Source organism: Chenopodium quinoa, unplaced genomic scaffold (genome assembly GCF_001683475.1).
Source record: "Chenopodium quinoa cultivar QQ74 unplaced genomic scaffold, ASM168347v1, whole genome shotgun sequence".
Classification (NCBI taxonomy): domain Eukaryota; kingdom Viridiplantae; phylum Streptophyta; class Magnoliopsida; order Caryophyllales; family Amaranthaceae; genus Chenopodium; species Chenopodium quinoa.
In genome coordinates this window covers 6,018,184-6,028,912 of record NW_018742418.1, presented here as the reverse complement: position 1 = coordinate 6,028,912, position 10,729 = coordinate 6,018,184, and the positions used below count along the sequence as shown (strand labels likewise).

Here is a 10,729-nt window from a genome sequence, read left to right as displayed (position 1 = left end):
AAAGTAGATGATGTGTCAGATGGGGAATAGGAGAGAGAGTGAAAAAGTAGGGAAGTAGAGTACTCCCATTGAGGATGCTCTAATGGGGTAGCTCATAGGTTTGCTCATTTGAGCAAGGAGTATAATGACTTAATGAGATGAGGCTATGGATTGAAGAGGTGCTGAATGGTGCCCTAAATGATGTAGCTCTTGATATTTAAAGCTCTTTTTAATAGAAGCCTTGCTTGATTTCTTGTCAGAAAAAAAAAATAAAAAAAAATCCACAGTTCCTCAATTGAAGTCAAGGCAAATGATTTCCATTGATCCAAACTAGGATGTATGCCCAGCATATCTGAAGGCAAAGCTGCCAATACTGGCCCAGCAAAAGCAAATATGAAACCTTAGAGGCCCAAGGGTGATTACACTTGCTAGACTCATGTACTACGTAATTTATTTATTTTAAGAGAAAAATACACGAATATAATTAGAATATCTTCTCTCAAGACTAAAGCCTACTTGATAAACTCATTTATAAGCTCTAAACATGCCTATAAAGTTACACACACTCCATCAGTTTTCTTAGTTTTCAAATGGGATTTTATTAAACTCGTTCAATGGACATGTTCATAATATTATACAGGAAGAATGGGTATAAAAGTGAGTGCTAGTGGGAAAAGAGAGGAAAAAAAAAAGTTTAGTTCAATTAAACATAGAAGTATACGAAATACATAGTACTTTTATTTAGCACTGAGTAAAATGTGAGACGTATCACTAATACAAATAGGAATACGTTGTAAAATGTAACCAAGGCTATGAATGAATGAAAAAAAGCAAACAAAAGCTTAACCAATTAATTGGAACAAAGGGAGTAAGTAAATTCCTATGTTTGGTTTTGATAATTATAATTAAATGTTGTGGGAAAAAAAAAAGGGAGTGACAAGATACACTGCATATAACTCTCTCATAATTCCTTTAGATACAAGTAGACCTGTCTCCCGACCCAGACCTAATAACCCGACCCAAATGACCCGATCCATGACCCGAAATTGACCCGAAATGACCCGAAACTCGAAATTGACCCGACCTGACCCATACCCGACCCGAAAATAGTTGATCCAATCTTGACCCGACACTCGAACTGACCTGACCCAAAGTTGAACCGGTCCGAAATTGACCCGAAGTGTTTGTCCCGAACAAACCAGATATCCGAAATGTCTCGAACTAAAATTACCTTATAATTGAACTAAAAATGTCTGGAGCCAAAATTAACTCAAATTGTTCATCTTCAACCGTAGCTAAATTCATAAACCGAATTGATAATTCTTATTATAACAATAACAAAATATAAAATTATTGATTTGAGCTTGATCCACTAATGATGGAACAGCCCGAACATGACCCAACCTGATTTTGACCCGAACATACTTGACCCGAAAGTGACCCGACCCAAACTCGACCCGAGTCATATGAAACCCAAAATGACTGGACTCGACCCGAATGTTAACTGAACCCGAAGTGACCCAACCTGTACCCGATCCGAACGATCCATTTGCCAGATCTAGATACAAGCATAATTTGAAAGTAAATCGAATAGAGTAGATTTAGGAGTACATGAAGGGAAAAAAGTTTTTCTCGGACACATTTTGAATTAAGTTGGTATTAGGATAGCCCATATGGCCATATGGGCAGGGATTTTAAGTCTAGCACAATCTATCCCAACCCAACACATGATCACCTCTACATAAAATCTTCTATTTCCTTCAAATTCCTTAATTGTTCTTCTTTTCCATTCTATTTCTTTCCAACAATCATCAAAAACCAATCAAATTAAAGACCAATGAGCAGAGGACATATGTTTCGTCTTGTTTCCAACAGTGTTTACAAAATAAATTCATATCTTGATTAAACAGGGACTGGATTTGGAGAATTAATTGGGAATGTCTACAGCTTTTTTTTTTTTTTTTTTTTTTTTTTTTTTTTTTAATGTATCAAATCAAATTAATGATCAATAAAAATTAAGAAATGATCTTTTTATTATCCAACTCTTTTTTTGGCTCACCACAAAATTTTCTTCATGCCTTTTACAAGACATTTGATTCAACAGCATTATAACACAGACTACTTGAAATTTTATTCAGCATGATTCCAAAATGAACTGGAACAGGTATAAGTTACTAATCTAAAACCCCTAAAATGAAACTATTAGAGAGCTAAACAAAATAATATGAAGATGTTAGTTTATTCGAAGCTTCAAAGAGTAACTATAGATGAGACCATGATAATCAGTTTAGTTAAGCAAATATGTAGAAGCTATTACATGCTTAAATCATTAACCAGGTTAAACTTGGTATGTCAACCCATTAAACCACGGAAGACAACCCATTTAAACCGATTATTATATCAGCTTTTATCAGTCTGTAACACTGATAGATGTACGTAATCTCAAGTGCACCTAATAACTTGTGGATTATTTAAGTCGGGCATAATTAATACTCAGATACATCCGAAAACCAGTGACCAAAAAAGCCTGGGAAAAGATCAATAACAACCGAATATAAAAGGTTAAAAGAAAGACTCTAGATTGTTCAGGCCCCCCATAGTTGTGATAAAATTCCATTCAAAGACTATAATAAAATTTGAAGAAGACAAGAAGAAAGAACATACTTTAAATAGTCGTTACCAGGTTGTTTTCTACCAGCGGCAGCCTGTATGGCGTTGCTTAGCTGCTGCTATATCCTCAATTAAGTATGTGCTATCCTGTGGGAACACAGGTCTCTCTCAGAGACGAATCTGTACTATCCTGTGGGAAAAGTAATAGAATTTTCTATAATTATAAATATAATTATCATCGCTTCAATAATATACTTGAAAAGACAAGGCAAGAAAGAAAGAAAGAAAAACCAACTGCCAAAATCCAACAATTGTCACCACAGCATAAATAGTAGCCAAGCTCATAACGTAGACTGAATTAGTCTGCCTCATTGCTCAAATCATGTAAAATAAAGCAACAGCACCCTACCTTTCATAAGAAATGGTGCAAAGATGAGAGCTAGATGTTTCTATATGGACGGAAAAGAACATTAAGGTCAATAGGTCATTATAGCATGTGCATGACGATCAGCATATGCCTAACTTAGGGAACCTGTACCAAGACGCGTTACTATTTCCCACCCTTCATGAATGGTTAAATCGGGTGTTTTTATTCCTAAACAGCCCTACATTAAATCAAAAATGCCCAATCCTGAAGACTATCACTACTGGTGAACTTGAACTTTGAAACTCATCTGTTTGTATTAGCCTTGACCCTTATCAAAAGCCAACCAAATAGAAACATGACATTACATGAATGAATGGACATAGACAAGCAATGTAATCAACAAACCTTAAGGAACAAGGCACAATATAACCCCACTTGATTATTAGAAAACAACCAATCACAAGTTTTTCTTCTATGCATTAGCTAAGATGTCAATAATATAATCAACAAGTCCATATTCTAACAAAGGTTTGAATTTGGATAATGCGGTTTCAATAATCTTCACCCTTTGTCTGATACAATAGTTCTCTGTTAAAAAAACAATTAAGCAACCTTTTGGACACAAAGTTTAACACAAAGGCAGCTTAGTTTGGTAAGATGCTGTACAATCCCAGCAACTCCATCTCAGGATCAATTCTCTCTGGTGGAGGGAAGGAAAGCAAATTAATCCAAGGAAGATAAACAAAACATTTGAATCTCATATTTCTGGTACTACATTCAACATATCTGGCTGTACTTTAAAGGCTTGTCGTAGATTCGTAATACCTTAGATAGCTATAATGGCTTGAACAAATGAACATAAACCTTAAATGAACATAAGAGTTAAAACGAATAAACATGAACCCCAAAAGCAACAAAGAACATGTAATTTAAATGTAAAGAACATGTCTAATCTCCACATCCAAATCCAAAGAACATGTAGTTCAAGTCCAAGACACATGTAAAGAGCACGTGTCGCACTGAAAAGGGTATAAATTAATAGAACATATAGCTCAAAACTAAAGAACATAGGTTGTTATTTTTACTGGGTGCACCATGAGCACTATGCATCCGTGTACACCAATCAATTTGCCTTTTGATATACCTATCCTATTAAACCCCAGCAGCTTAATCTAACTACCTAAGGACATGATGATTTCTTTGCTCCATGATGATTTTAAGTCCACTCTAAAGTATGGGTCTTGAGGTTATAAATTAATGATATACTAACCCTGTGTGGCCCGCAGTTTATAAAATTGATACATGAAGATAAATATCACCAAACCTCTTATGGCAAATAATTAACTTGGGAAATATGCCCAAAAAGTGCAAGTAAACCAAAAATACAAGAAGCTGCCATAAAAGTGCAAGTGAACCAAAACGCAGTAAGATACCATAAAAGTAGGTCCATCATGTTCGACATAGCTAGGTAACAAAGGCATCACAATTATCTGATGCGGTGACGCCCTGGAGTGGGCTCTAGCAGTCAGGTAAAATCCAGGTGGATTGACAAAATATACCATATGAAGCATTTTCGTGTTGATAAACTATTTCCCAAACTTGAAGTAAATTAGTAAGACAGTCATCACATTATTATGCTGCAAGTTTGTCTCAGTAATCAATTCTACAAATCAACTTGCATAGTTTTTGAAGACTATCAAGGATGTTAAAGGTTCTTAAGTTAAACCTGGAACATAAACAAGTCTTAGGGAAAGAAATAATTAAATAGTATGAATCAACTATGATCAGATGTTGCTAATGATGCTGATGTCACCAAAAGAGATCCTACAGGAATAATTAAAACCAATCTTAGGGATAGAAATAATCAAAGCTCATGTGATCAATACATTCAGCTGAACTTATTGATCACACGAGTGTTTATTAACAAATTGAATAGAAAAGGAGAAGTTACAACTTTTGGTCAAAATAACAGGTCATATTTGACTTTTATGGTTACATCATATCCACTTTGACTTCTGTTTATCAATATAGTAAAAGTCATAAGAGATAATTAGAAAGAACTTTTTCATATTAACCTGCTCATAATTCAAGAATATTCTAGGAGATTAATGGTCTGAGTAAGCAAGTTTTGACCTCTACAACACTAATGCATGGTGGATCATTCAACACAACAATTTGTAAGAAGGGTAGGAATGACATAAAACAGCATGACTGCCTCCATTCTTTTTTACTCTGATAAAAATGGCTTGTCTTCAGTCTATCGATAAACAACCTTCTCTCTCCCTACGACCCTACTCTCAGTCAGTCCACGACAAGGGAAAAAGGTTCGTAAAGAGTGCAAAGACTACCAAGCACTCTACCAAGGATCCTGATTCATGAGTCTCTCGGTTATGGCAAGAAATACATACATATATATATATAATTAATTAATTAAAAAAAAAAAGAAAAGAAAAGAGAGGATATAGCCATTTCAATTGACTCCCTTTTATATTTAAAAAAAATAATGGTGGACAACCAATTATTTTAAAAGAGGAGACTAGTGATAATCATATTTTGTTGGATCACGTTCATCAGTTGGGGTGATACTGATATCTTGGTGGTGAGTCACTCAGTTCAATTTAGGTCAATCTATTAATGATGAAATCCAATCGGTAAGATAAAGGTAGGAATGGAAAGGTTAAGCTTGTTTGGCAAGTACAGGACACACAAGAGATATACACTTGCAATGGACGATTGAGGACAGGCAAGCTTCTTCAATAGTGCACTATCCTTATCGTATTACAAATTTGAAGGGCTCATGATGTTTAGTATGGAGACTAATAAAGTAATAAGTTAGCTATTTAAAAAAGCATGTTTCTTTTCTTCAAAAAAAAAAAAAGAAAAAAAAAGCATGTTTCTTAAAGATTATCGAGACAAATCAGCCACGTTGCTGAACAGGCTCAAAGTATGGTTGGACTGCTTGGACAACTGAATCACTACAAAACAGACATGAATTTTGTAGTCACATAGAAATATGGATGTTAAAATCTAGTGATGCTGAAAAGCTGAAAGCAACTTGTGAACCTAGCATGTCTCTTGATGAATGATGGTTCTCTCCTCTAATTCATGCACTAACCACCAGTGCTTGAAAATAGTTACATCAGAAAGTAACCAGATTCTTTTTTTTTTTTTTTTTCCTGTTAAATTGCTAGTCTATAACTCTCTCAAATTCACAAACTAAATTAAAAATGAAATTATGTTGGCTGATTCTTCCAAAGTAATATAAAACATATGCAATGTTAATGTAAGTAAAAATTTACAAGAAGTAAATTGCATACCTAGCACAGAGTCTGACACGTGTCAGGTGTGACCGGTAGCCACCGCCCACCGCCATATCGGACGTGATCATGTTTTTGCATGCATCTCAGCTCATACGTGGGTAACTTACTTTCCGCATGCAGTAAAAATTTAGTAACCAACCTTGTCGGCAATGAGTTTCATGTCTCTAGCTCATAGGATCAACATTATGAGGGACCCAAAGCCCACTCTCCCAGTGGCAAAATGATTCACCAATGACAAATGAGACCCAACCAGGAAGTTGTAAACTTCTCCGTGTCCTTCTTCTTGTCTTCTTCTTCGAAGGTCAGAGCTAGAATCATGGATATTTTTTACCATATTAATTGTCTATTATGTAAAGCATCTTGCTCAGACAACTGTGACCTTTTAAGAAAGCATACTTCTTTCTGAATCTCTCTGCAGCGAGAAACTGATCAGACATCAGCTTGAAGACCAAAAAGATGAAGGTAATCTCAATCTCAATTATATTTGTAAAGATAAACTATACTTTCTGAGTGCTCAGTTTCTGTAATTCCTTCTATGTCTGGTGCAGTTACTAACTTGGATGCATCGCAAGTTTCGGCAAGGTAATGGCGAAACACCGAAGGAATTTCCCCTAGGTAAATATTCTTCTTCTGCTACAAAATAGTTTGATCTTCTGCCATATTTTTCTTTCTGCCATTCATCATTGTGCTTCCAGCAATTGATCTTCTGCATTAATTCATATCAACATAATCCTGAGGTGCTGTGTCAGAAAAAAAGAGTATAACAGTCATCTTCTAGACAGATAAGAAACATGAGAAACTCTGGTTTATAACTGTAATATATATATGCAAATATTCTATATCACACAATCACAGTCCAATCGACCAAAAAATACCCCTTACTTATCCCTAAAACCCCAAAATCAACAAGTCCAAGTCATTAAAATACCCCCTTGGTGTGAACAAGCCTAGAGCTTACTGATAATTTCATATATATTTTCAAGATCATAGTTATTTACTACATTCAAATCAAATCTAAATACATGGACATACAGTTATGATTAAGGATCAAGGTAGAACAAGTAATTTTGAGCATCTTTCAGGGCAGCAATTCCTGGACGACCCTCACTTCTATCAGAAGCAAAACCAAGGGAAACAACGAAGAGCATCATTTACAAGTGTGGAGACAAGAAATTTTGCTGAATACGAAAGAAAAGCATCGTCAGCTGATGAGTTTCCTGAGTACTTCGAAGGATTTCTAGCAATCGGCACTTTTGGGGTAGCAGATGCAGTCATCCCAGAGCCAGAGACACCAACCTTTGAGGTGTCATTTGATAAGCTTGCAGAAGGAGAGGCTGAAGTGACAGAAAATGAATTGAGGCTCATCAATGATGAGTTAGAGAGGGTGCTTGCTTCTGAAGCTAAAGATGATGGTTGGACTGATTCTTCAGGGAGAAACAGTCATGTTAGCAATGGAAGAATCAGTCATGCAAGCACCATCACTCTGAGTGGGAAGCCACTGGAAATTCCAGAAAGCACAGGAGGCACAGGAAGTAATTTGATGTACTGTCCACTACAAGAATATCTGTTAGGCTCAGCTGTAGAAGTGCCAGAGAAAGCAACAGTGCCGAAAAAGGAGAACAGGACATCATTGGGAGAACTATTCGAGAGGCACAAGGCAGAAGAAACCTCGGATGTCAAGTGCAAACGCGGGGAGAAAAGGGAAGATAAAGAAGGAGATAAGACGGCTTCTATGAATCTCATGAAAAAGATCCTGACGAAAAAAAAAAAATGCACTGCATGCTGCTTCTAGGAACTCTTCTGCCTCAACTAGGGGACCTGCTGAATCTGGTTCAGCAGAGACAAAGCTGTGCAAGGTACTTAGCTTATTTATGCATTCAACTAGTTGAATTTCAATTTGGCCAAACAGAAAATGCATAAAGTTGATATAAAATATCTTCAATCAAAGATTAGAGTACCATACTACCACCTTAAGTATTTTGGATTCCCATTTTTGCAAAAGCATTTTATATTAATAACATATTTTCTAAAAAAAATGTAGTCTTGTTTTGACACTATTAGAATTAGACTACAAATCTTTCTGCATCTAGCATCTTGATCTTAGGAAATTATCTATAATTTTTTATAGTTTCACAGCTATTACCTAGTAGCTTTTGTTTCTCTTTAGAATCAACCAAGTAACTAGAATCTACTCTGAATATATCACCCTTGACATACTAGGCTCTAGCAAAAAAAACATAATGATCATCAATATTATGAAAAGAAATGACAGGGGAGTGGATAATTTAATAACAGATTAATGCATTATGTTAGATTAATGCATTATGTTTCTCTCCTTAGAAGAGAAACAATATTCTTTATACTCCCTTTTTCCTTAAAGTTAACCCATTTTGTCATCTGCGTGACTGTGTCAATCAGTATGTTATGCGTACAGATGACAAAGCGGACAACATGAGAGAATATTAGAAGAAATAAAGGTACAAAAAAGGTAGAAGGAAAGAAACCAAGCTCCATAAGATTATCAATGTCGTGTATGGCAACTCTTTCAACTGACCAATCATATAATTACTCCATTTTATAAGAAGAATCATGACTTAAAAAATCAGAAGACGTAAATAAGAAATTGTAAAATCACTTTAAATAGGTAAGAGATAAAAATGAAGCAGATAATAAAAATAATTGGTACCTAAGAACGAAGTACATGAAATTTTAAACTCCTTTGCTTTGTTAAAGTTCTTTCCTTTCTAATTCTCATACAGTTGACATACACCAGTCAATTAACTAATCAAACCTCAATTTTCATTCAGGAAAAGTGAGATATTGTACAAGAATAAAAACCTGAACTTCTAAAAAAGTATATGATTAACATGTTGAAAATCTAAACAAAAGTATCTTCCTTCTCTACCTAATAATTTCAATGCAGATCCTACAGAAATTTCACAAGAAAGTGCATCCTGAATGCTTAATATCCACTGAAAAGTCAAATAAGATGCATAAGAACGGGATCAAGGACATGATGCCCAGCAATGCAGGCTACTTCAAGGATGAGCACACATTTCCAGATGAGAACAACACAGCTTTCTCCCAGAAAGCAGGTCAAAATGGTTATATGCTAAGCAGGAGGAGCATCTCTAACCCAACTCAATACACAGAGGATGGTAGTGATTCAAATGGGAGCAGGGAGTGCTGGATCAAAACTGATGCAGATTGTAAGTATCCCTTCATGACATATCACATTCTCTTCATAGTTCCTTGGTGGTAGGGTTTTTCTTTGCGACTATAGCTCAAATACTAGAGTCAACCTATGTAGCCTTGACGCTTTAGTTCACCTAATGTACCAAGTCGGAACGGAGTACTTGACACTCAAACATGGGTTTGAGTTCATATCACTTCATATTGTACCAATTGAATGCAAAATGTTAAGAAAATGACCAAGTCTAATACAGATTCATGTATCAGAGTCCAACAGTTATAGGCACAGCCAAATCTAAGTAATGCATGGTGTATATGTGTATAACTGTTAATGTTGGCTCTTGCATCATTCTAACACAATGAGATGTGTGTATTACAGACCTTGTTTTGGAGCTCTAAAAGGAGAAGCATGGATGCAGCTACGCGAATTCCATCATGAAGACCTACAACACATCTTATGCTATGTTTATGAGATGAATATCCCTAGTATATTTGACGAGTATGTTGAGTGGTTGAGTTTGAAGCTAGATAAAAATAATAATAATAATAATAATAATAATAATAATAGAAAATCTGGTATGAAACTCTGAATCATCTATCATCAGTCTATAAATTATTGCAGTTTGTATTACTCCCTAGCAATTTGTGTTTTATATTATGGTTGTAATTATAGCAAACTATCCTCATTTACAGCAATAAAATTGTCATTCTATACATAAAAAGTCATTATAGGAAGGGGGTTTTTACACATTGTTTGAATTGAGAGAATTGGAGGGAAAGGAAGAGAAGGGAAAAAAAGGGATTCATCCTCCCTTCTTTGGATATCTTTTGATAGGAAGGGCTTTTGATCCTCTCTCCAAGATTTGTTTCAACCCTCCTTTTAAGTCTGGTAGTCAAACAATCACTTAAAAGCGGGGAAGGAGTAAGATGAAGGATACACTCTTTTCCTCAATCATCTACGCTAATTTGAAAAACACAAAAACTTATAAGCCACTTCAAATTTTCAAAAACTCCATGAATCAGTACTTATTCCATTTGCTCGTTATCTTTAATAGATAAAACACCACACCACCAATACATGATTAACCTTCCTATATGGCTATATAGGCTATAATTCACCATGTTTCGACTTGCTCCTCAATCCATATAATCTATAGGACATTAGGTGAAGTCGTCATTTCAGAAATCATTATAACTAAGTACTATTGCTCAATATCATCTAATACGAGCCTCAAAATCCTTACAAAACTGAAAATAGAAC

General features: G+C 35.3%; 1 pseudogene; it reads left to right on the top strand.

Moving 5' to 3' along the window:
* The first annotated feature begins 6,613 nt into the window (after positions 1 to 6,613).
* On the top strand, positions 6,614 to 10,108 carry LOC110711286 (annotated as a pseudogene).
* Positions 10,109 to 10,729: the final 621 nt, after the last annotated feature.